Raw genomic sequence first — 27,474 nt, forward strand, 5'->3', positions numbered from 1 at the left:
AATATCTTTTTTGATCCACCTCCTAGAGTAACAGAAATAAAAACAAAAATAAACAAATGGGACCTAATGAAACTTAAAAACATTTGCAAAGCAAAAGAAACTACAGACAAGACAAAAAGAAAACCCTCAGAATGGGAGAAAATATTTGCAAATGAATCAACAGACAAAGGATTAACCTCCAAAATATATAAACAGCTCATGCAGCTCAATATTGAAAAAACAAACAACCCAATTCAAAAATGGGCAGAAGATGTAAACAGACATTTCTCCAAAGAAGACATACAGATGGCCAACAAGCACATGAAAAGCTGCTCAACATCACTAATAAATATTAGAGAAACGCAAATCAAGACTACAATGAGGTATCACCTCACACCAGTCAGAATGGCCATCATCAAAAAATCTAGAAACAATAAATGCTGGAGAGGGTGTGGAGAAAAGGGAACCCTCTTGCACTGTTGGTGGGAATGTAAATTGATACAGCCACTATGGAGAACAGTATGGAGGCTCCTTAAAAAACTAAAAATAGAATTGCCATATGACCCAGCAATCCCACTACTGGGCATATACCCTGAGAAAATCATAATTCAGAAAGAGTCATGTACCACAATGTTCATTGCAGCACTATTTACAATAGCCAGGTCATGGAAGCAACCTAAATGCCCATCGACAGGCAAATGGATAAAGAAGGTATGGTACATATATACAATGGAATATTACTCAGCCATAAAAAGGAACGAAATTGAGTCATTTGTAGAGACATGGATGAATCTAGAGACTGTCATACAGAGTGAAGTAAGTCAGAAAGAGAACAACAAATATCATATATTAACATATATATGTGGAACCTAGAAAAATGGTACAGATGAACCGGTTTGCAGGGCAGAAGTAGAGACACAGATGTAGAGAACAAACTTATGGACACTAAGGGGGGAAAGCAGCGGCGGGGGGAGTGGGGGTGATGAATTGGGATATTGGGATTGACATTTTTACACTAATATGTATAAAATGGATAACCAATAAGAAACTGCTGTATAAAAAAAGAATAAAATAAAATTTAAAAATTAAAAAGAGTTTTATATTGTCTGGCCTTACATTTAGGTCTTTAACCCATTTTGAGCTTATTTTTGTGTATGGTGTTAGGAAGTGTTCTTTTTTTTAATTTTCTTTTATTTAGTTATTTTGGGGGGGGGGCGGGGGCTGCTTTGTGTCTTTGTTGCTGCGTGCAGTCTTTCTCTAGTTGCAGCGACCAGGGGCTACTCTTTGTTGTGGTGTGCGGGCTTCTCATTGCGGTGGCTTCTCTTGCTGCAGAGCACCGTCTCTAGGCAGTCTCTAGGCACGCAGACTTCAGTAGCTGTGGCACGCAGCCTCAGTAGTTGTGGCGCACAGACTTAGTTGCTTCGCGACATGTGGGATCTTCCCGGAACAAGGTTCGTACCCGTGTCCCCTGTATTGGCAGGCAGATTCTTAACCACCGCACCAACAGGGAAGTTCCTGGAAGTGTTCTAATTTCATTCTTTTATATGTAGCTGTCCAGTTTTCCCAGCACCACTTATTGAAGAGGTTGTCTTTTCTCCATTTTATATTCTTGCTTCCTTTGTCAAAGATAAGGTGACCGTATGGGCATGGGTTTATCTCTGGGCTTTCTATCCTGTTCCATTGATCTATCTTTCTGTTTTGGTGCCAGTACCATACTGTCTTGATTACTGTAGCTTTGTAGTATAGTCTGAAGTCAGGAAGTCCGATTCCTCCAGCTCCGTTTTTCTTTCTCAAGATTGCTTTGGCTATTCAGGGTCTTTTGTGTTTCCATACAAATTGTGAAATTTTTTGTTCTAGTTCTGTGAAAAATGCCATTGGTAGTTTGATAGGAATTGCAATGAATCTGTAGATTGCTTTGGGTGGTATAGTCATTTTCACAATGCTGATTCTTCCAATACAAGAACATGGTATATCTCTCTATCTGCTTGTATCATCTTTAATTTCTTTCATCAGTGTCTTATAGTTTTCTGCATACAGGTCTTTTGTCTCCCTAGGTAAGTTTATTCCTAGGTATTTTATTCTTTTTGTTGCAATGGTAAATGGGAGTGTTTCCTTAATTTCTCTTTCAGATTTTTCATCATTAGTGTATAGGAATGCAAGAGATTTCTGTGCATTATTTTTGTATCCTTCTAGTTTACCAGATTCATTGATTAGCTCTAGTAGTTTTCTGGTGGCATCTTTAGGATTCTCTATGTATAGTATCACGTCATCTGCAAACAGTGACAGTTTTACTTCTTCTTTTCCGATTTGGATTCTTTTTGTTTCTTTTCCTTCTCTGACTGCTGTGGCTAAATCTTCCAAAACTATGTTGCATAATAGTGGTGAGAGTGGGCACCCTTTTCTTGTTCCTGATCTTAGAGGCAATGCTTTCAGTTTTTCGCCATTGAGAATGATGTTGGGTGTGGGGTTGTTGTATATGACCTTGATTATGTTGAGATAAGCTCCCTCTATGCTTACTTTCCAGAGAAAAAAGTTTTTCTCATTTTTTATCATAAATGGGCATTGAATTTTGTTGAAAGCTTTTTCTGTATCTATTGAGATGATCGTATGGTTTTTCTCCTTCAGTTTGTTAATATGGTGTATCACATTGATTGATTTGTGTATATTGAAGAATCCTTGCATTCCTGGGATAAACCCCACTTGATCATGGTGTATGATCCTTTTAATGTGCTGTTGGATTCTGTTTGCTAGTATTTTGTTGAGGATATTTGTATCTATGTTCATCAGGGTTATTGGCCTGTAATTTTCTTTTTTGTAACATCTTTGTCTGGTTTTGGTATCAGAGTGATGGTGGCCTCGTAGAATGAGTTTGGGAGTGTTCCATCTCCATCTCCACCTCCACCTCCATCTCCATCTCTATCTCTGCAGCCTCCTGCAAAGCTGCTAACCCACTAAGTGCCTGCTGAATGGAATGGACTGGAATGGAACTGAGCTGTAATTAAGCCCAGCATCAGATGACATATTCTTTTTAACAACCCCAGTGGTGGCAAATCTTAATGCTCTGAGGATAGATATATGATGAGAAAAAGATCAAAGCAGATTAGTACCTACTTTGATGAACAAAGTGGGTAATTGGGCTGAGCAATGCTATATTATACAAACCCAGAAATGTCTACAAATAATGAGATTAATGTCTTTATATGTGTCATAAGGTAACTTGGTGCAAAAATCAGTCTTAATATTTTATAACTAAATCTGTACCTACTACAAAATGCTTACATATGTAGATAATAGAATCTAGTTATTGCAAGGATTTATTCATTCATTCATTCAACAAAGTACTTTTTTAAAAATTCAATAAGCATAGCACTGCCTAGGTCTGAGGTACAGGAAGAATGGGTGATACCTGGTCTCTGTGCCTAAGGAACTCACATTCAAGGGTAGGTGAATCAAGACATCTACCTGGTTATCACACAAGTCAGACTGTGAGCAATAACAAATAACGGTGTAAACACTATACTTTGGGAACACAGATTCTGGAATAGGTCTTTTTTTTTAATTTGGCAATAATTTAAGATTTGATTTGATGTGATTTTTTTATTGAGGAGAACATTTAACATACAATCTACCCTCTTAACAAACTTTTATGTGTACAATACAGTACTGTTGACTAGAGGTACAATGTTCTCTAGAAGTTGCTCATCTTGCTTAACTGAAAAGTTCTGCCTGTTGATTAGTAACTCCCCATTTCCTCCTCTCTCACCAGCCCCTGGCAACCACCATCCTATTGTTTGATTCTATAAATCTAACAATTTTAGATAACTCATATAATTGGAATCATACAGTGTTTGTCTTTCTGTGATTGGCTTATTTCATTTAACAAACATTCTCAAGATTTATTCACATTGTCACATATTACAGAATTTCCTTATTTTTTTAAGGCTGAGTAAGATTCCACTGTATTTATACCACATTTTCTTTATCCATTCATCTATCAATGGACATTTAGGTTGTTTCCACATCTTGGCTATTGTGAATAGTGCTGCAGTGAACATGAGAGTAGGTCGTTTTGATTGGGAGGTTATGAAGAAAACGTACTCAGTGAATTGTTGTCTCCAGCCATCTTTAGCTCTGGATGCCTAGGGTTTAGGTGATGTGGTATATGGTAGGAGATGGAACTAGAAAGGAAGATTTAGGCCAGACTGTGACAACCTTTCAATGCTCGTCTAGGGTGTCATTCTGTACAAAAATGTGAAAGCATTGTAAACATCTAAGCTCAAGGCAACTACCAGAGCTATGTCCCAGAAAGAAGACTCCGTTGTGTGTGTGTATGGTGATTGGGGTAGGGACAAGTCTGCAGAAGCATGAGAAGTAAAGACATTCATCGAGGTCACCAATTCTCACACTAGTGGTCTCAAGTCCTCTTTACCCTCTTAAAAATTATTGGGGACCCCAAAAAACTTTCATTTATGTGAGTTATATCTATCTATATACTACTGTGTTATAAATTTAACTAAAGAGAATTCTGAAATACAAGAATGCAAGCACACATTCTGTTAGCCATCAGAGATGTGATAGCATCATAGTTTCTGCAGCTTCTGAAAAGCTCCACTTTCTACTCCCTAAAGCATGAAAGTGAAAGAAGAAATTAATGTTTCACTATTGTTATGAAAATATTTTGATCTCACAGCTCTCCTGCAAGAGTTTCAGGGATCCCAGGGATCTTGAGAACATACTTTGAGAGCCACTGAATAGGTAATAGGCCCAAGGTACAGAGAGCAGGGAAGAAAAAAGCACAAAAAGATTACACTTCAGAGGTAGACTCAGTGGGACTTGATGATAGACTGAATTAGTGGTGGGGTTGAGTGGGGTGGCTGGGAGCAAATTAAGGAGAGGAAAAATAGCTAAGGATAACTCAGATTTTTACCTTGGCATACTGCTTCGAGGGTGAGTCTCCCCATCCCCTTCACATTTAATAATTGATAGATAAAATGCAATAAATAAAATTAACTTTAAAAATGTATATATGCTTATAAAATACTTCAAACTTGTCCCTTAATTTGTTTTTCATTTTCCTATTGAGATTCTTAAGCAAACTCATGATATTCTACCTATGGAGAGTCTATGAATCTCTTCCTCCTACTGACTTAGTACCAAGTACAGTAAAAACTAAAAAGTATAAATGTTTGATGAATGCATGGGCATTGACTAAACTAATTGAGTCTATTAAATAATTTTCTAAGCCCTCAGATGAAAAAAATAAAAGTGCAAATGTCCAATCTTGAGCAATGAATCACCTTTTAAATATTTATTGAAATTATTTTCATAGGGGGACAGCCTTCAACAGTGCTGGTCCAAGAACAACAGTAATAAACCAACCTTACTCTAAGAAACACCCAACACTTAACTGTGCTTTTCTTTAAGTAGGGCATGTTCATTTAATTAGTTTTAAGGTAAAGTCCAATTAACAAAGTTTCAACATAGCACAAGGTAAAAGTCAACTTTTTATTTCCTGAACTACTGAATCAATCTCTGATGATTCTGACTGAACCTGAACTCATTTTTTTAAATATAATTTTTTAAATTGAAGTAGAGTTGATTTACAATATTGTGTTAGTTTCAAGGGTACAGCAAAGTGATTTGGTTATACACATATATGTATATATCTATATTCTTTTTTTCTATTCTTTTCCATTATCGTTTATAAGAAGATAATGAATACAGTTCCCCGTGCTCGACAGTAAATTTAAAATATAATTTTATACTAGAGTCTTTATTCAGCCCATATTCAGTTAATCTTCCCCATATTCAGTTCCCCACCCCTCTGTTTTTTAGCCTATTAACCTCAGTAAGTGTATTTGGTTTGACATTTGATTTCAATCAGCCACTTTATTCCATTTTTTCTGTCCTGCAACAGTAATGTTCCAACAAACCCAGATACACTCCCAGAATCCCATACTATGTCTTGTGATGTGGTATGGTAATTAACATGTTTTTAAAATTCAGAAAATTTTTGCTCAGCACGTGCAGAGCCATTATGAGACCTTACCTCACGTTCATCTATGTCCTTCTCCAACTCTCCATGGACCACCCCTGCCATGTCCTGGGGGTCTTGTCATTCTCTGATCAGCTTGGGCATGGCATGCTTCTGTGCCTTTCCTCATGCTGTTCCCTTCATCTGGTTTGGTTTTTCCTCCCTCTTCTTCCTTTCCTTCTTCTACAGTTCAATTTTCCCTTTCTCTAGGAAGCCTTTTCCAGTCCCTCTGGCCTGGTTTAATCGCTCAATTCCCATAGCCCCATAGTTCTTCTCTAGCAGTTTCACTATCCTTTACCCCATGACTCATTTGACTGTGAGCTGCTTTTATCCATAACGCCATGTGTATAATCAGCTCTTCATAGTTGTTGCTTGGATGGCATTGAACACCCAGCAAGGATAAGAGGAGATGAATGCAACCTCATTACTCGATACATATATGGGAGTTGCCTCAAATCCCTAGTCCCCACTTGATCTCTTTCCTTGTCAGTAAGAAAAAGCTTCTCTGTAGCATTTAGCAGGTAGTCCCATATATATTTTTGTTTGTTTTGTTTGTTTTGTTTTGTTTTGTTTTTTGGCTGTGTGGCATGCAGGATCTTAGTTCCCCGACCAGGGATCAAATCCTTGCGCCCCGCAGTTGAAGCGTGGAGTCTTAACCACTGGACCACCAGCGAATTCCCATGTCATTATATTTTAAGAATTATTAAATTTCCAATTCACCATCTCAGAGTGAAGAGTAAGAAATTTTTAACTAGAGGGAAAATAGATGAGATGAGATTCACAACGAGTGGGTTAAGCATGGACCTCCAAATCCTTTCTACATTGGCATTGCTCTCACCCTCTGTCTAAACTGTACTGTACTTTGCTTTGTGAATGAACTTATGAGGTCTGTTACTGACCCCAAGAATACAGCTTGTCTGAACTCATCTCAGAGCTTAAATTACTCTCCTAATCTGAACTGTCCTTCCATCATTCCTTCACTTCTCCCTTCAAGACAAAGTTCGTATAGTTGTTCCTTCCAAACTTCCTTGACCAGAACCAGAAAATGTTAGCACTGGAACTTCTAATTCTGTTGCTCACACTCTTGATTGACAAATGGGAGACTGAGCCCAGTTAGGTTAAGTGACTCACCTAAAACTAACCAGCTGCCCTGGAGTCCAAGTCTCTGGATTTGTAATCCTCTTCCCCATTCCCATCTCAATCTTTTTGCACCTTGTTCTGCTCTCAGCTGCTATATCTGGTAGAGTTTTTTTCACGTGGCAGAAACACTTGCAATGCCCACCAACTGGTACAATTCTGGCACAGGATTGTGAATGTCAGCACGATGCAATGGAGAATACATGGCATTTGGCGTCAAACAAACCTAGACTCAAAGGGAGGCTCTATCAGACTCTAAGTATGTGACCTTGGGCCGTGTGACCCTGAGCAACTGATGTAACTCTCTGAGTCTCAGTTTCCCCATCAGTAAAATAGGACTAAACATGAGTGGGGCCCAGTGTGTGCCAGGAGACTGGACCAGCCATTAGAAGATAGACACCTACCAGAGCCTACAGTGTAGATGAGGGTAAGTCCCTTATGCTGAATGTCCTAGAAGGTATAGGCCATAACTGTGTGGCTCCCTTTCAGTGCTAAACAGTTCCTTAACTCTGGGACCCGGGGCGATGCCTAGCAGCTTGTTATCAAGAAGGGAAATGTTTATGCTGTCTCTGCATACAGTCATAAGGAAAAAGCAACAGGTAACCTTCCAAGGAGATAGTCTAGAACATAAACATTGAAAACTTTAGCTCTCTGCCAAAGTGACTCCAAAATGTTCTTAAAGAGTTCAAAACTCTAAAGCCTGACTTTACGGTCAAGGGCATCAACCTCCCAGTGCAGCTATTCTGGTTCTCTTACCCTGACCAAGGGCCACGTTTCCTTCTTGAGCAGATATGACATCCTGTAACCCTCACCTCTGGGTCCCTATGCGTGGAATTTCCACTTGTTATCATTTTAATAAAGCAGAGCTAAGCGCAAATGGTGCTCACTGAACCCAGGGCCACAGTATGTCATCATAGGGCTACTTTTTTAAAAAGGTAATCCCTTTTGTTAAAAGATAGAAAAGGAAGCTTTAAGTGCTTCACGTTTTATGTGTTCAGAAACGGGAAGAGACAAAATGACTGTCTCTTTCTTTAAATACCTCGCATACTCCAAATTGTACCAATGAGCGATTAGTAGTTTTGGCATTTAATAAAATAATTACTTTTTTTTAAAGGCACTCCTTTCAGTTTTTAATCCAATAGGTGTTGGTGTTTTTGTTTTTTATCCCCAACTGGGCTTCACTTTCCTAAAGAGCTACAAAAGGAGTTTAAGAGAAAGTGAACAATTTGATCTCAGGTTTATTAAATCAGCAATAAACTTTAAGTTCTCAAACGTCTGAAGGTAAGACGATTCAGTTCTCCCTTTTCTTTTGAGTTATAGACATAACTATGTGCAGGTTCACTTTCCCTGATCAGAAGTCACTTAATAACTGATTAAGATGGAAAATAATTCCAAATGTCAAAGGGCAGCCAAATCCAAGTTTCCCATTTCTGTGAGATTACTGTTAATTTCTCCCTATCCTGCTTCCCTGGGGTGTGTGGTAGACACTGTTGGTGCCTTGCCCTGTCCCTTTACCAGGAGAGCGGCCCACCCCCAAACCCCTGGCCAGCTTCGATAAGTGCCCGCTGCTGGTGGCTCACAGTTACCCCTTCCCAGGAGAACTGTCCTCACCAAGAACCACCCACAAGTTTATGGGCCTCCTACCCCTCCCCGCCGGGCAGGGCACGCCACTGGCTGAGCTAAAAAGCACAGTCCCTTCTCTCCACGCTCCAGAGCTACCCTTGGGATTCATCTAAAGCCAAGTCTTTGCTTATTTTCTTGTTATTTTCTCACGTACCTATAGGTGTTTCCCTCAATACTAAATCACTTAATTGCACTTGGAACTTCCCTGGCTGTTCAGTGGTTAAGACTCCACGCTCCCAATACTGGTGACACGGGTTCGATTCCTGGACGGGGAACTGAGATCCCACATGCCGTATGGCCTAAAAAATAAATAAATAAAAATTAAATAAATAAATAAATCACTTGCACTAGATAAGAAAATCACTCTCCCTTCAGGCCCAAGACTGTGCCTTTGGAGTGCCTAATGAGAGGCATTTATATAATTTTGCATGCATTTATAGTTGATATATAAATTTATATAATTCATATAGTTATACAATTTCATATAAATTTTATATAATTTATAGTTGATTGAAACCTAAGTGTTTTTTTAATTTACAAACTATTACAAAGAAATAGTCAATTCACTAACCCAAATATGCAGGTATGACAAAATCCAAAATGTTTTTTAGATTAACAGCAAGAGCCAATGCTCCAAAGCAGAGAAATCAAGACAAAATGCAATTCTGATGTCTGGCTTACATGGTGGCTGTTTCATATACATTTAACAACTGGAGAAATTTTTTGCCCAAATTTACTTAATTGGAAATTATGCCCAATTCAAGAATGAAAGTAACTGACAAATGAGTGTTTATAAAAATGTTTTTGAGGGCTTCCCTGGTGGCGCAGTGGCTGACAGTCCGCCTGCCGATGCAGGGGGCACGGGTTCGTGCCCCGGTCCGGGAAGATTCCACGTGCCGTGGGGCGGCTGGGCCCGTGAGCCATGGCCGCTGAGCCTGCGCGTCCGGAGCCTGTGCTCCGCAACGGGAGAGGCCGCAACAGTGAGAGGCCCGCATACCGCAAAAACAAACAAACAAACAAACAAAAAATGTTTTTGAGATGCCACAGATTGAAACAAGCATCTCTGTTCCAGAAATACTCATGTGAAGAACTGTGTGCCTCAGAATCAATGAAGTATTAACAGAGGTTTAGAAAAGGGCATCTAGATTCTCTTATTGATACATTCTAAGTAGAGCCCCAATCCCAGAACGGGAAACCTTCCCAAGGTGCAGTTGCAAAGGTAACAGCTGAGCTTTGACTTCAGCAGTGAGGAGGGGAAAGCCCCCAAGGGAAGACTATGTTTTACGTGAGGTGAAGAAAATGCAGAGGAACGTGGAAAATTTTGAGTGAGCATAAACGGTTCCTACTGCGGGTGTTCAAAACTCCTCAAGTAAATTCTGAAATTCAGAACTATTTTTCTATCTATGGAAAGAGTACATTGTTCCAGTTAAAAGCAAAATAGCCACCGAAGAGGGAAGAACTCTCAAGCTTCTCTTTCCAAGTTGCCCTTTGGGTTTCCCGTAGCTCCAGGTTTGGCCCTCAACTATAATTACCATCACCTGGGCCGGCTGGTCTTCATCTAATGGTACCAGAGCCCAGAGACCTTGCAAATAGCATTAATGAATGCAAACGGATCAGGAGGCCCCCAAAGCCAGATCCCCTTCGAAACCAATTCTTTCTATATTCCGATTCAACAAATGTTAATCAAAGAATCTGGACTACATGCAGAGTGTTGTTTTAAAAATGGGACAAGGTGCAGAATATTTGGTCCTAAGGGATGAGAAACTGACTCAAATTTGGCATCCACCTGGAACTTCATTCCGTGCTGGGAACGAAGGGAATATTGATGGGGAGGGGGGCTAGGGAGAGGGGGAAGAGGAGGGGCAAGGAGAGGGAGGTTTACATCTGTAAACAGTCCAATTTTCCTAGTGTCTTAGATGGCCCTAAAAAGAACTTTACACGGAAGTGTAGGAAAGCCTGCCTCTGGTAATCCTTTGTAATCCATCAATCGCCAATTTGTAAGAGCCTGACAACGTGGTCCCAAGTTTCTTTGCATCTCACTCTCCCCCTACCCTCACCAGCCTATGACTGTCTCATTCGCAAATACGTAGCACATTCCCTATATAAGAATGTGACTTTTGGATCCATCTCCCCGGCTGGTTTGGAGGCATCTTTGCATAAAGTTTAATCTTTTGAGCAAACCTCTGAATGAACCTACTGCTGTTTTGCAGACGCATGGAGTATCATTCAAGACTGATTCATATTGGAACTTCCCTGGCGGTCCAGTGGTTAAGACTCTGTGTTTCCAATGCAGGGGACGAGAGGCAGGGTCGATCCCTGGTTGGGGAGATGGGATCCCACATGCCACGCAGCCAAAAAAAAAAAAAGACTGATTCATTTCTTAGTATAAAACCTGGAAGATGATCAGCAGCATAATTTATCATCCTTTTTAAAATCAGGGTAGAAAAAGTGTATCTTATTTTTATCCATTGAAAAATATCTTCTTTATAGAACAATTAACAGCTATGTTTCTGTACTTTCATAGTTATTTAATAGTAGTATTGCTCTTACTCTATTACAAGTAATTCTAAATTGTTTAATGTCTTCCACTTATGATTTGGATCTAACGTTACTTGAATTAGACCACTGAACATCTGGGACTTGGAGATCTTATATTTACACAGGGATTTTTAGAAAATAAGATTGGCATTTGTTACAGCAGGAACTGGCAGGCATCTATCAGGAGACTGTCTCAGATCATCATTTACCTAACTCAAATTTTCCTTGTTTTTTTTTTTCACCTTATGTATTTTTAAAAGACAACTGTGCAAAACATAGAAATAAATAGGTTTGGTTAAATTGTCTCTAGTCTTTGTATAACTAACCCATAGATGTCATTGTTAAAGTTTTTGTATCACGTTTTTCTCATTGGCAAACTGAGTCAGTAACATATTCACAGCCTGGCAGCTCTAATTTTTTGATTATCTTTCAAGCTTACTGACCTCATGGCAAAGAACTTGAAGTCTTTTCCACTACCCCCATTCTTCCTGGTATTTTTCTGACATGCCTGAGCGCTAGGGTTTATGCCATTATGTCTGTGTATCTGAAAGATGGAAATGATAAAGCACATGACATCATGTAAACGATGTAATTTTGACTTTTAAGTTTTCCTTAAATATAAATCCTGGCTCAGGCTGCCAAGAGGTCTGACAAAGGTCAGCCTGGTTTTACTCGACGTGGGTGAAACCAGAATTCCTTGGCCTTAGAAATTCCTGTGGTCTCCATGAACACCTCTCTTTTCTAACATTAAGTTCATATTCTGTGTTTACTCAAATGTGTTGGGCCCACTAACACCTCTTTTAATGAGAATGCAGCTCCCTGCCAGAAGTCCCATTTGGATCATTTACTTTTCCTTTGTTGATCATGTCAAGCAAATCATGACAAATAATAATACTGTAATCACATAGTTCTTTCCAGGAGATGTCATCTTACTGATGGCATCTACGACTGGATATTATTAAAATCTGACTTGTTTTTTCTTCCTGACTGCACTGCAATTTAACATCCCTTGAGGAGAGATGACGTGGAGAGGCTTTCTGGTTTGTGATCAGCATTTCAGGTTGGTGGTCAGATGGAAGTTCTGTTAGAATTCTTTCCAAGGATTTGTTGTGCCCACTCAGATTCCTTGTTCTATGTTGACTCTAGCTGTTTTCTAAAATACCTTTGTAAAAACAGGTCATGGAGGCAGTTCAGAATGAAATAGAAAATTTTTTTCATCTTTTAAAAAATGTTTGGAACATGTATAATCCAAATAACTTGATTATCCCTTAATGACAAATTAATGCAAAATTTGCCAAACCATGCAAAAACTTTACAGAAAGCTCATTCTGAAGTAAAAGCATTTGCCTCAATCTTTTATTGCATCTACTCTTATTCCATCCGTTCTGATGTTCTACCAACCACACAGAAAGAGATTCTCCTCAGTTAAACAGTGAAACGGTGCTGGTTTCAATGAACCATACAAAATCGGTCCAAAGTAATATCTGTTTCCAACAGAATTTTGTAGAGCACACTTGTAAATTACTTCTCAGAAAAATGGCAAGAAGTACTTCTTTGGCAGTAGACAGATAACAAAAAGGGGGGGGGTGGTTAGAGTCTAAGGGAAAAAAGACTTTTAATCTCTTTTTTAATTTTTTTTTTTTGGCTGCATCAGGTCTTAGTTGCAGCACGTGGGGTCTTTGTTGCAGTGTGTGGGCTTCTCTCTAGTGGTAGCGAGGCCTTGTTAATTGCAGCGGGCGCGTGGGTTCCAGGTGAGTGGGCTCAGTAGTTGTGGCACACCGGCTGTCTAGTTGTGGCACATGGGCTCAGTTGCCCCGTGGCACGTGGGGTCTTAGTTCCCTGACTAGGGATTGAACCGGCGTCCTCTGCATTGCAAGACAGATTCTTAACGACTGGACCACCAGGGAAGTCCCAAAACACTTTTAATCTTAATGTCAGGATCTATTTGACTACAATTACAGAACACCCAAAATAACAAACAATATAAGAATTTCAAAAATAACAAACAATATAAGAATTTCTGTTTCATTTAACCAGAAGCTTCTTAAAGGATTGATAGCACAGCTCGACCATGTCAGAGCCCTGAGTCGACAACATCTATTGAGTTCATTCATTCTTTCATCCAACGTGCCCCTTTACATATTCCCTTGGCCTCCTCTGTGCCAGCTCATGTGCTAGGAGAAGGTGGCACCTGCTGGTCCTGGACCCAGTACCATGCAGGACTCTGAGGCTGATACAAACAAAAAGCAAGGTAGGGTTTTGTAGTTCAGAAGTGAACTCCCTCTTTATCAGGAAAAGGCGCATATAAACGAAACCAAAGTAAAACAGTCTGACACAGTAGTCAGACATTCATTTTGATTGTCACAGACAATATCCATCTGGATATGGGTTCTGGCAAACTTAAAGCCAAAAAAGAATTTTCTGGAAAGTTATTGAGTGGCTCACAAAATTGATTGGTAGGCTGGAGGACTACATTTGGAAAACAGGACAAAACCAAAGGAATCCACAACCGGAGTCATGTAAAAGGAACGGCTTAGTTGCTAAGCCACCACCAGACTCCAGGTATAAGACACGGCCACTGCCAGATGGATTCTAAATTGTCTTTGTTTGGTTGCCTTGTTGGCCCCTTCACAGTAAGAATTCACATCTACTGTGAGTTTATACTCTGTGGAGTCTGTTCTAAGCAAGTTAACACCGTCTCATTTAATTCTCACTGACACCCAGAGGGAAGTGATTGTCCCATTTTACAGGTGAGGCTACTGAGGCTCACAAAAACTGAGCAGCTTGCCTAAGGCCCTCAAACCCAGGCAGGCCAGCTCCACCGCTTTATCTGCCTCTCAGCGTCTAAGGAGCAGCCTCTGAATTCCTGAGCCAATGGCTGGTATCCTAACTTCCAGGAGTCAGGAGAAGCACATAAGTGACTCTTTGGCTTCCAAAACTTACACATGGCTGATTCTCCAACACAGGAAAGGAGGTCAAATACTGGCAAGGAAAAATTTACAAATATGACTCCAAAGACTACAGAGAGAGATGTGTAAGAAGTAAAATATGTGAGAGAGCCAAACTTGGGAAGAAATATCCTAATTATTCTCAGAGTGTAATTTTCTACATTCAGCTATATTCTGAATGTTTGTTTCAGCTTAGGAATACCTCAGTATTTTGTTGTTGTCTATGGGAAGACAAATTAAAGTCATGTAATACATTTTCCCTTTTCTCTCCCTTTAAATCATGCAAAGACAACTCTGGCAAAAGATAGCTATCTAGTTTGAGTGTTCAAATCAATGAAGATAAAAATGTCCTTATGCCATCCTACTTCTCAAATATCTAAATGATTTTCAAGAAATCACATACTCAAGCATGAAATCGGAGATGGTTTTATTGAACGCAAAAGAAGGAAAACCAACCAAGACAAAAGAACCTTATATTTCTATTCTCCCCTATATCTCTGGCTATGGAGTAGAAGGAAAGAATGACCATTTTATGGATGCCAAGTTAAGCCAGCCAGCTTGAGGCCATCTTTTCTTTCTAAGGGATATAGTTAAATAATTGTGATCAGAACTTGCCTTTGTCTCTCCCCTTAGCATTTTGCCCTGAATCTACAGACTATTTCAATTTATATTCTAATAGTAGCACAGAAAAAACACAAATTGCCCATGTTCACATAGATCAACCCTATTTGTTCCCAAATATAGAGGAAAAGAAACAGTGTTATTCCCAAATTACTTATTGGATTTATGTATCCAATATAAATTACAACATATATAATATTGATGTATTTTCATAGCAGAGATAGGGAATATAAGAGAGATCAAGGGAAATTTTAAACCGTTTAGAAACGAAGCCTTATTCCAAATCATAAGAATAAATTATAAGGGACTTCCCTGGTGGCACAGTGGTTAAGAATCCATCTGCCAGTGCAAGGGACACGGGTTCGAGTCCTGGTCCAGGAAGATCCCACATGCCGTGGAGCAACTAAACCCACGAGCCACAACTACTGAGCCCACGTGCCACAACTACTGAAGCCTGCGGGCCCAGAGCCCGTGCTCCGCAACAAGAGAAGCCACTGCCATGAGAAGCCCACGCACCGCAACGAAGAGTAGCCCCCACTCGCTGCAACTAGAGAAAGCCCGCATGCAGCAATGAAGACCCAACACAGCCATAAATAAATAAATTTTTTTAAAAAAAGAATAAATTATAAGTACAAATTTTTGAAGAAAATGCTCAATGTCTTCTTTGATAAAAGTATATACATAAATATCTAAAGTATATAAGTACTCAGTATTTTTCTTACAGAAGAAATTCTGGCTTGGTAAAATCCAAAATGTGAACTTCAAAGGACACATGCCACAGGGCCTGGCTTAGCTAAGTTAGGAACAAAGAGAAAAAAACTAGGAACACATCTCAGAAAAGAATTCTGCTCTCATATTTCCTTTTTCATATTTTGCAGACAATCTATCCTCAATTTCCTGAAATGTCATCACTCTCCGCTTAATAAACAACTGATAAAGAAAGATCAAGTCTTGAAATCAGTGACACAATAGTCTTCATTTAATTTTTTTTAAACCCTACAGTTAGTTCTAAAGGTCATTTTGATTTTAAGCCTAGAGCCAATGACTTTTTGAGACGTTTCCTGTTTTCTTTTTAGAAGAAAAACAGCCAGCATGAAAGATAAGAATTTGTGGCAAATTCTAAACATAAAGCCTTTTGCATTTAAATATTTGTACAGATTTTAATTCTCGCCACAGGACTCTGGCTTTTAAAACTTCATTTCTTTTATAATTCCACAAATATGAATTTCCCTGAATGTGCCTCTTGACAGCTTTCCAACAGCCAGAATGGGCAATTGACTTTATTGTTTTTCTAATAACATGGGCAGTTAGGGAAAAGGAATCTCATTCATTTGTTAGGAACAAATATTAGGAACAAATACTGTTCCTAATATTTGTTTTTCATTTGTAAGGATAAATATTCTGAAAGGAAGTTTTTGGTGACTGGAAGAGACATAATGTTATTTCTATTTAAACTGACATTCATTAAGAAAACTTCCTACTGAGCTAAACCAGCCTACTATCCTATTCCTGACAGGGATGGATTCTGAAAAGCCATGGTTGCCTTCCATGAAGTTAAACTCAAAAGGTAAAAAATGTACTCAGAAAAACTCTAGTTTTTCTTAATAATATAATCACCCATAAACTTAACCTCTTTGTAGTTTAACAGGGAGCATTTTCTGAGGAAATAAGTTCCATGAACTTACTCTTCACGTAGAAAAATCATTCTTGTTTGTCCTAAAATGATTTAGTTGAGCTTTCCAAGCTGCCCCTAAATCTCTTTCTGATATTTGAAAACTTATTTCAAATATTTTCTTTATAAAGCAACACATTTTACTTTCTCTTAGAAAGACTGATGAATTCAAAGATTTTTTATTTTCTCTCCCTACTTTCTGTATTTTTATGCATTTCTATAAATCCATAAATACTTTGTTTTAAACCTATTTGCTAGTAATATGAAGTCTGTAGACATGTTATCTGATCTTATTGATCCTTTATTTCTTAATCAGCCAAATGAGAAGATTAAAGATTATCTCCAAAGTAACTTTCTATGGTTCAACTGAACTTTCAACGAAAGCTCAAACTTACTCACAATATGCATTCTATTTCAGCCCTACACTACTGTTGACTTGGAAGAAAAAACGCACAAGGTAAGAGCTGTGAGTTGAGTTTATTCAGTGTTTTAAGGAGGACTACTGTCCAGGAGACTGCCTCTCAGAGAGCTCTGAGAAACTGTTATGAAGAGGTAATGGGGGAGGTCAGGATATACATGATTGGGGCAAAGGGTACTTGCAACCAAGCACACATCTTGGTAGAAGGTTCTGCTGGTGCCAAGGAACAGACATCTCAGTTAATGGTTTTAGTGCTTTTCTAAGTACGGGAAGATGCAAGAATCCAGGTTCATAAAAAATTTCTCCTGAAAATATCTAATTATCTGAAGGCCTGTTCTGCCAGTTTTCCCAGAGCACAGAGTGCCTCATTCCTGATCTCTGCCCTGAATTCCTTTCAGGGTGTGTTGAAGGTCAGCGACTGCTAAGGCTAATGACTTAATTATTCTTGTAGAACTGGGTGGCAGCAAGTGGCCTTCTTTAGCAGGCACTACACTTTAACAAAAGCAGAGTAAATAACAACCAAGGTCACTCTTAAGTAGACATAAATCCAAAATGTTTTACTTAGTTGAATTATCTGTTTTTACTTTAAATTCCTTAATTAGGTTCAGTAAAAGTTAGCAAAATGATAGAGAAAGTTAACAATTTTTCTTCTGCCTTTGGCCCTGAAATCTGTTTATTGACATTTCCTATCTTTCCGCTGTGGTATCCTTTCAATGCCCCCATGCTGGAGAAGTCAAAAGTTACAAAAAGCTTCTGTATGGTCTGGGCTTACAAAATGACCTCTTTCACATGGAAAAACATCCTAAAATACATCAATAAGACTTACTTTACCCAATATGTTAAACACTGATTCTTTTGCAGGAAGTGTTTATTTTTGAGAGGTGCAATTAAGTTCAGCCTCAAATTACGCAAAATACATTTTTCAATCTGTAATATTAAGATATTTTTTAATGATACAATGGAGATCTTGTACTACAGAAAACAACGTTTATACAGTTAACAATCTACTCGGTAGTGCTTTAAATGTTTCATAACCTTCATGGGCACACTGATTTATTTCTTATTAGATTCAAGTTTCATTCCTTCTAAGAGCCATTGTTGGTTCCATAAACCACACTGACATGGTAACTAACTTTATGAAAGTGGGCATATCAATGACAAAGCAATCATCTGATACTGTAACAAATTTAAATTAAAGGATCTCACAAATTATACCAACATAAATTTCAGGTGGATCAAAGAATTAAATGTAAATGGAGAGAAGAAAAGAGAGAAAGCCTTACAGAACTCATGGTGAAGGCCTTTTTAAATATGACTCAAAATATAGAAACCATTAAATAAAGAGTTGCTAATCTTGGCTACATAAAAGTAATATTAAACTGGAAAATACTTGCAATTCCTATCACTGACAAAGAGCTCATTTCCCTAATATGTACAGATATCCCAGAATTAAGGAAAAAATCAGGGACTTCCCTGGTGGTCCAGCAGTTAAAGACTCCGTGCTCCCAATGCAGGGGGCCCAGGTTCAATCCCTGGTCATTTAACTAGATCCCATATGCATGCCACAACTAAGAAGTCTGCATGCCGCAACTAAGAGTCTGGATGCCACAACTAAGCCGGCGCAGCCAAAATAAATAAATATTAAAAAACAACAACAACAACAAACCAGTAGAAAAATAGGTAAAAGATATTACCAGACAGATCACGGAAAGGGAAATACAAATAGCTTTTTAACGTATGAAAAGATAGTCTACCTCACTTGAAATCAAGGAAATGCTAATTCAAATTCAAATGCTAATTCAAATTTTACTGAGGTATTTTTTTCCAATGATCAGATTTATAAAGATGAAAAATTTAGTGATGCAGTGTGTTAGTGCTTGGACATTACTGACTGGGTTGTACTTGATGCCTCCATGGAGGGAATTTGGTAATAACTACTAATATTTAAAATATGCATACCTACTGTATAGCACAGGAAACTCTACTCAATACTTTATAATGACCTATATGGGAATAGAATCTAAAAAAGAGCGGATATATGTATATGTATAACTGATTCACTTTGCCATACAGCAGAAACTAACACAATGTTGTAAATCAACTATACTCCAATAAAAACTAATTTAAAAAAAATAAATTAAATAAAATATGCATACGTTTTAACCTAGCCAATTACACACACACACACACACACACACACACACACACACACTACATATATACTCACACCTCTATAAGATGATATATTTTAAGGCTATTCATTAATTATAGTAGAATATTAAGTAGCAAAATAGCAGAAGTACCATAAAAGTCAATCAAGAGTTGGCTGATTTGAAAACTCATGACACTTCCTACGTTGGCACAGAATGCTAAAGAGCTATTTAAAGACAGGATGAGGAAGCTCCTTACATTCTTTTTTTTATATAAATTTGTTTATTTATTTATTTATTTTTGGCTGCACTGGGTCTTCGTTGCTGCGCGCGGGCTTTCTCTAGTTGCGGCGAGTGGGGGCTACTCTTCATTGTGGTGCGTGGGCTTCTCATTGCAGTGGCTTCTCTTGTTGTGGAGCGCGGGCTCTAGAGCGTGGGCTCAGTAGTTGTGGAGCACGGGCTCAGTTGCTCTGCGGCATGTGGGCTCTTCCCGGACCAGGGAGCGAACCCGTGTTCCCTGTATTGGCAGGCGGATTCTTAACCACTGCGCCACCAGGGAAGTCCGCTCCTTATATTCTGATGTGCAACAAAAATCAAGATATATCTTCGGATGAAAAAATGCAGAATATCATTTGGGTAAAAATGGGGCTTGGGGAACCATACATGTAACTATAGGAATATGCAGAGATTGTCACTGGAAGGCCATCCAAGAAACTGGGAATGTTCCCCTCTGAAGAGGGTAACTGGGTGGATGGGGAACAACGCAAAGTGTAACTTTTCAAAAGTCATGGATCAGTGAGTACTTATTACTTATGTAGTACTGAAACCGCACAACTCAGATGGGGCTTGAACTCATGGGCAGGGACTTGAGCCCACTGTCTTCTAATTGAGATCACACACCTGGTCTCAGGACTTAATGAAGTTCAGGTTCTTGATGTCTCATCACAGAAAGAATTCAGTGAGAGAAAAAGTGATAGGTAAGAAGTGGATTTATTTAGAGAGATGCACATTCATAGAAAGAATACAATTTGTCTCAAAAGGCGAGAGCAGCCCCGGGGCATGGGGTCATCTCAGGAAGTAAGAGCGGCCAAGGGAGACACACCCACTGTAGCATGTGGGCCATCTCAGAAGGCGAGAGGCCTGAGAGATGGGGTGGTTAGTTTTTATGGGCTGGGTAATTTCATAGGCTAATGAGTGGGAGGATTATTCCAACTATTTGAGGAAAGGGCGGAGATTTCCAAGAATTCAGCCACCGCCCACTTTTTGGCCTTTTATGGTTGACTTTGGGACTGTCATGGTGCTGGTGGGTCATTTAGCTAATGCATTGCAATGAGTATACAATGAGGCTCAACTTCACTGGAAGTTGAATCTTCCATCATCTTGGACCTAGATGGCTCTAACCAGGTTATGTCCTCAAGGGCTATGTCATTCTTTTAAAGGTTGTACCCTGCCCGCTTCTCTCCTGTTTCAGTACCACCACGCACTGTGACACACACGGAGGATTTCTTATGAAGATACAGCGGATTAGAAAGAGAAAGCTAGCAAATAAGATATATTAGAAAACCATTATTTATTAAACTACTTGGCCTTGTCTTTTTTTTTTTTTTTTTTTTTGCCACGCCGCGCGGCTTGTGGGATCTTAGTTACCGGACCAGGGATTGAACCCAGGCCCTCAGCAGTGAGAGTGTGGAGTCCTAACCACTGGACGGCCACGGAATTCCCTCTTGGCCTTACTTGTAAATGCAACTGACATGTAGAGGAGCTAGAGACAGAAAGACTCGTGGAAAACATCTGTGCTGTCATGGAAGAGTCAATATTCCAGGCCACGGCACTAGCACAAAAATGTGTGGCCAGCCTGCCTGTGTCTAGAATTTGGTAATAACTACGAATACTTAAACTAGTGGGAGCTAATGGTATCTTTTTCCTTCCTTCCTTCCTTCCTTCCTTTCTTCCTTTCCTTCCTTCCTTCATTTCCTTCCTTCCTTCCTTCCTTCCTTCCTTCCTTCCTTCCTTTCCTTCCTTCCTTCCTTCCTTCCTTGCTTTCCTTCCTTCCTTTCCTGGTCTGCTCCTGCTGCTTTCTCCTCCTCCTCTTCTTCTTCTTCGTCTTCCTCCACCTCCTTTTTCTTCTTTCTTCCTGCAAGTGGGGTCCTTAGCATTCATATTTCATGACTACGGGTCTTTCAAGCACTTTAATGATAAGCAAGTACACGCCAACCTCCAGTGATCTTGCCAGTACTTTCCTGGGTATAGAATGAGGTCTCTTTGTTTCCTGTGTTTTGGGTAAGTACATACTAATCCAATGGTCATGAGATCATTCTTAGGTACCTAAAGCATTGGATATGGCCAATTGATATAGATATATAAAAAACAAATTGAGGGGCTTCCCTGGTGGCGCAGTGGTTGAGAGTCCGCCTGCCGATGCAGGGGACACGGGTTCGTGCCCTGGTCCAGGAAGATCCCACATGCCGTGGAGCGGCTGGGCCCGTGCGCCATGGCCACTGAACCTGCACGTCCGGAGCGTGTGCTCCGCAACAGGAGAGGCCACAACAGTGAGAGGCCTGCGTACCAAAAAAGAAAAAGCAAAAAATACAAATTGATTAGAAAGCAAATACTAGGAAGTGTCCATATTTAGTAATACCAAATTTACATCCACAGCAATAGAAGTACAATAGAAGCTTCTCTCTCTCCCGCTCTAGCTCTCTGTATCTCTCTCTCCCTCTGATAAGCTATTGTGAATGAGAAATTTAATTAAAATGCATGTATTTTGTATGTGAAAGCAACAAAGTTAAAACTTCAGTATCACTGACCCTGATTCAGCAGGTTAGAGGGACCAAACCTCTGGGTTGTAGTTGCTTTTTTCATCATAAGATTCTTTCCATCTTCCCACATCAATTCTGAATTGAAAATTCCTAATAACTGTCCAAGTCTGCAACAGAGACACACACACACAGCTTGCTTCCTACTCTGGAAGTCTTCCCTGTGCCCTTGGGTGGAAAGAACGCAGGAATCAAAGCATTTCCTTAAACAATGGAAGCCAAGATAAATCTACTTATTCTGAGAAACAATGGATATGAAATTTCCACTGGGATCAAACTCCACAGAGCTGATTAGCATTTCTTTCATGCTAAGTATTTGGCTTAGATGTCAGGTTAGGGGTTAGTAGAGGTGAGTCCATTAGCCATTATATTAAACTTGGACATTTATTCACATTCAATTAACCTGTGTTTTACTTCTTCAAATGCCCTTTCTCATTTTTAATGATCAGAATTAAGTATCCTATCTTGGGTCATAATTTTTGTTTGGTTCTTACATTTTTCCAGTTTGACAGTAAGACGCTTATTCTAGAACAATTAACAAGCCAGACCACCCACCAACTGCCAACTGGTAATATCTTGTTGTATTTTATGTTGTGTTTTTAATCCATCTTCAGCAGAATTTATACTCCGTTAATGAAAAGACTCAAGTTTCCTGTTGCTGTTTCTATTCAACATGTAACCTAAGTGGACAGGAGTAGGAATCTAAGAAAATACCAGAAGATGTAATATGTTCTTGAGGGGGGAGAGTATGACCAACAATGTTTATGCATCCTTTACCAGGCAATTAAAACTTTTATCTTCTTTTTAATAAAGATGATACTTAAAACGGAATCAAGTGCAATTTATCTAGGTTTGCAGTTAAGACAAAGCAGACCTAACCACAGGTTCTTGTGAGTTCCAGAGTTATATCACATTTCCTGCACATATATTTTTTCATCTGTTTTCTTTTGTTCCCCTGGCCACCTAGCTCAATGTACTTAACCTTAATATCAAACCTCCAGCGCCAGCAGTTACCTGTGCTTCATTTTACCCTTCTTCACTCTCTTTTAGGACGTTAATTTCCCCATTCCCTTCTACTGTGGATTCACTTCTTTTTGTTGCCCCTGTCTCAAATTTCTGGCTTTGAAACCTGGCCTGCTTATCTTCTACTGACCTGCTTCACTTTTTTACCAACCTCCAAATGCCTCTCCGTGTTTTTAGATCTCTGCTTAGCCTTACTCTAACTAAACATTTCCTTCATTTTTGGCATTCTTTTTTTTTTTTTTTTTCTTTCATGAGTTCTGCTTAAATACCCACAAGCCCATCCACTGCAGAGACATCACCCTCTCCAGGAAATGCTCCAATGGATGAGAGACAAAGCCAACAGCTTCAGGACACACCACTCTGAGAGACAGGGAACCAAGCCACTGAGGGCTCAGGGTTCTCTCCAATCTCATCAAGCAGGTGAGTCACCAAGTGGAGGTAGATGACAGAAAAGCAGACGTTATCCTCCTAAGGTTCCCTCTAAGGAACTAGAGTGGACATTCTCTTTTATGAAAACATGAAGATTCAGAAATATGGTCCCCTCAAGTCTCTGGATATGTGGTTGACTGAATGATCCTTAAGGGCTCCATAAATCGAGATTCTGTGATTCCAAAGGAAAGAAATGCAGTCTTCCTTTTCTATCCTTCACTACAGGGTTTCTTAAAGCAAGTTTGTCAATAAGTAAACAAGCAAACAATTTCAGTGAAATAAAAAGAAACTTTAAAGAACTGTATGGAGTCTTATACTTAAAGGACATCTTCTGTCATACAAAGGGTTGAAAGTCGCTGAGAATATCTACATTATTGAAAAGACAAAACAAAGTAAAACTGGCTTGCTAGTAACTGATCCTCTCTGTGCCTGAATTTCCAAACTCATCTTAATCTCATTGTCACAACCTGAGATGATGAGTCACTGGAGTATCTGTGTCAAGGGCAGCTGGCAGTAGATTAAATACTGAAACTGAAATTCCCACCAAGCTGGTTTTTGTAACCTGTGAAACACATCCAAACTACTCAAGACCCATTTCCTGAAAGGATATTCTCAACTTTCCAGCTACTCTGCTGACTTAAAATTGGGCCCAGCCTTCAGCTGGAGACTGTGAGGATGCTGAAAAGGAAACAAAATTTTTCTTCAAGTAAAAAACTTCAAGGTGGGATGGGAAAGGGAAAAGTTTACAAGATGATGATTTACTTCCCCTTCAAAGAATTCTCAGAAAGACTCCATGCATGTTTATTTACTTATTTTGTAAGTTAAGTTCATTTTATTGAAATATAACATACACGTAGGAAAGCGCACAAGCCATGAGAGCTTGTTGAATGTTTGAGAATGAACACATCTGTGTAACCAGCCCCAAATCAAGATCTAGAGCATCACCAGCACTGCCAAAACTTCCCACTGCCTCTTCCTCTACATTTCCATCCCCAAAGGGACCGCTATCCTGGCTTCTAATGCCGTACAATAATTTTGCCTAATTTTGAGCTTTATGTAAGTGGAATCAGACAGTATGTACTCTGTGTGTCTGCATGCTTTTGCTCTCTGCTACATTTGGGAGAGTCATCCATGTACTTACACGTAGTAATAGTAGTAGTTCCTTCATTCTCATTGCTGTCTAGTATTCCATTACATGAATATGCCTCAAATACGCCCCAATTTATTTATTCATTTTACTGTTGCTGGAGATTTGGATAGTTTCCAGTTGGAAGCTATTATGACTAGTACTACTGTGTGGATTCATAGCATATGTATCTTGATAAGTTTTGGTACACATTTCTGTTGGGTTTAATCCAAGGAGTCATTCATAGATCACTAAGCTTGTGGTAACTTGTTATAGCAGCAGTTAGAAACTCATATAGTAACCTTTTCATATGTGTATTGGCTGTATGGATACCCTTTTTTGTTAAGTGACCGTCTGGTTAAGTCTTTTGTCCACTTTATTTATTTATTTTTTTTTGCGGTATACAGGCCTCTCACTGCTGTGGCCTCTCCCGTTGCGGAGCACAGGCTCCGGATGTGCAGGCTCAGCAGCCATGGCTCATGGGCCCAGCCACTCCGCGGCATGTGGGATCCTCCCGGACCGGGGCACGAACCCGCGTCCCCTGCATCGGCAGGCGGACTCTCAACCACTGCGCCACCAGGGAAGCCCTAGAAAGTTTTTAAGAGACTTTGTTCTTAAGCTATTATGATACTCAATTGGCTCATGGGGCAGATGTACCTGAACCAGTGGTTGGTAAGTGGAGAGAGGGATTTATTTTATTTGTCTGGAGTGTTTGCCCTGGAATAGTTGACAGTAAGATAGCACCATCTGTTGGAAAGAAGCAATGTCAATCACCAGTTAAACATTTCTGATATATGAAAAAAATGTTTGTCTTTCTAAAGTGCTTGATAAAGAACCATATTAGGATTAGAAGCCACAGTTCAGTGGAACAAGTACCAACTTGTGTTTATATATCACATCTCCCATTTGTGTAGTAGTCCGTTTGTGTAGGTTGGGCTGTTAAACACACACAAAGTCTAAATTATTTTATATATAATATATAATTTATATATTATTTATATATAAAAATCTTTATTAATTTTTGAAGCCTGTAGATATCTTTGAAATGTCACCACCTTTACTTCTTCCACTTCTTTAAACTCTGAAACAACTACACTTGTCACACAGAACCTGTTCCTCTGAATTTGTGGAAGTTTCTGATTTTGATAGTTACATATTATACTCCTATAAACCACTGCCAGATTTGAAGTGATTGTCAATAAATTTTGCACAGTACATTAAAACCCTCTTTCCAAAACAAATAAATGAAAACTTAAATAAATAGACATTCTCATTGCAATACCAATCTTTGGGAAAGATGATATGTTTATTTCGTATTTTGAACAAAATTTCTGGCCTAGTACAATGCATAAACATCTAAACACCAGAGTACCTGGTCTTCCTACTTGAGTTCAGTAAGTACAAGAAGGGCAGAAAATGTATTATCACTAATCACAATGACCTAGAAGTCAATCTTTTAGATCCAAATTCTTTTCTCAACCTTTCAAGCTTCCTAAAAACTCAATGCTTCTAAAATCACTTTCTGTGGGCTTCCCTGGTGACGCACCTGCCAATGCAGGGGACATGGGTTCGAGCCCTGGTCTGGGAAGATCCCACATGCCGCAGAGCAACTAAGCCCGTGCACCACAACTACTGAGCCTGTGCTCTACATCCCGTGAGCCATAACTACTGAGCCCACGTGCCAAAACTACTGAAGCCCGCGTACCTAGAGCCCGTACTCCGCAACAAGAGAAGCCACCACAAAGAGAAGCCCACGCACCTCAACGAAGAGTAGCCCCTGCTCGCCGCAACTAGAGAAAGCCCGCCTGCAGCAACGAAGACCTGACGCAGCCAAAAATAAATAAATTTATTTTAAATAAATAAATAAAATAAAATCACTTTCTGTGATAAAAACAAATAAAACATGGGTAGTTCCAGCCATGAGCACAGAAAGTTCTTTAATCCTTTTCTGGAAGATATCAGCCATTATGCAAAAAATATGTCTAGCACATAGTAGTTCCTGTGCTTCAAATTTATGATTCCTAAATTGTTATTAGTTTTGATATAAAATGTTATAGATGAGTCAAAGTATATTTACTACAAAAAAGTTCAGGCATCTTTCATATTATAGAAACATATCACATGAAATCTTATACATGCAATTTACAGTTTCTGGATCCAACTTGCTAACCGTTGTTTAATTGCTTGCAGTTGTAAACTTTCAGATGCTTGTTGATTCCTCTGTACAATTTCCACTTGATCCAGCTTAGGAAGAACCCACTTGAAAGAGTCAGGGAAGAGTTGTCAAGGAGTATAACTTACCATGATCTAAAAATGGAGACCTGGGGTGGGATGTCTTGTGACAATAGGAAAGACGCAAAAATGAATGTAGAGTAGCCAACCCATGTGAGAGAATCCTAACTTCGATCAGAGATGTCAGCCACCTGGAACATACAGCATCCTTCTCCCTTTGCTTGACAGGCATTGCTACTCAGTAAGAACTGAGCCTTCTCCCATTCTGTGGGTTGTTTATGGTTTCCTGAGCAACCGACAAGGGATTAATCCCCAAAATATACAAACAGCTCATGCAGCTCTATATCAAAAAACCAAACAACCCAATCCAAAAATGGGCAGAAGATCTAAATAGACATTTCTCCAAAGAAGACATACAGATGGCCAAAAAGCATACAAAAATATGCTTGGGCTTCCCTGGTGGCGCAGTGGTTGAGAGTCCGCCTGCCGATGCAGGGGACACGGGTTCGTGCCCTGGTCCGGGAAGATCCCACATGCCGCAGAGCGGCTGGGCCCGTGAGCCATGGCCACTGAGCCTGCGCGTCCGGAGCCTGTGCTCCGCAACGGGAGAGGCCACAACAGTGAGAGGCCTGCGTACCGCAAAAAAAAAAAAAAAAAAAAAAAAAAAAAGCTCAACATCACTAATTATTAGAGAAACGCAAATCAAAACTACAATGAGGTATCACGTC

Source organism: Stenella coeruleoalba (assembly GCF_951394435.1).
Source record: "Stenella coeruleoalba genome assembly, chromosome: 12".
Taxonomy (NCBI): Eukaryota; Metazoa; Chordata; class Mammalia; order Artiodactyla; family Delphinidae; genus Stenella; species Stenella coeruleoalba.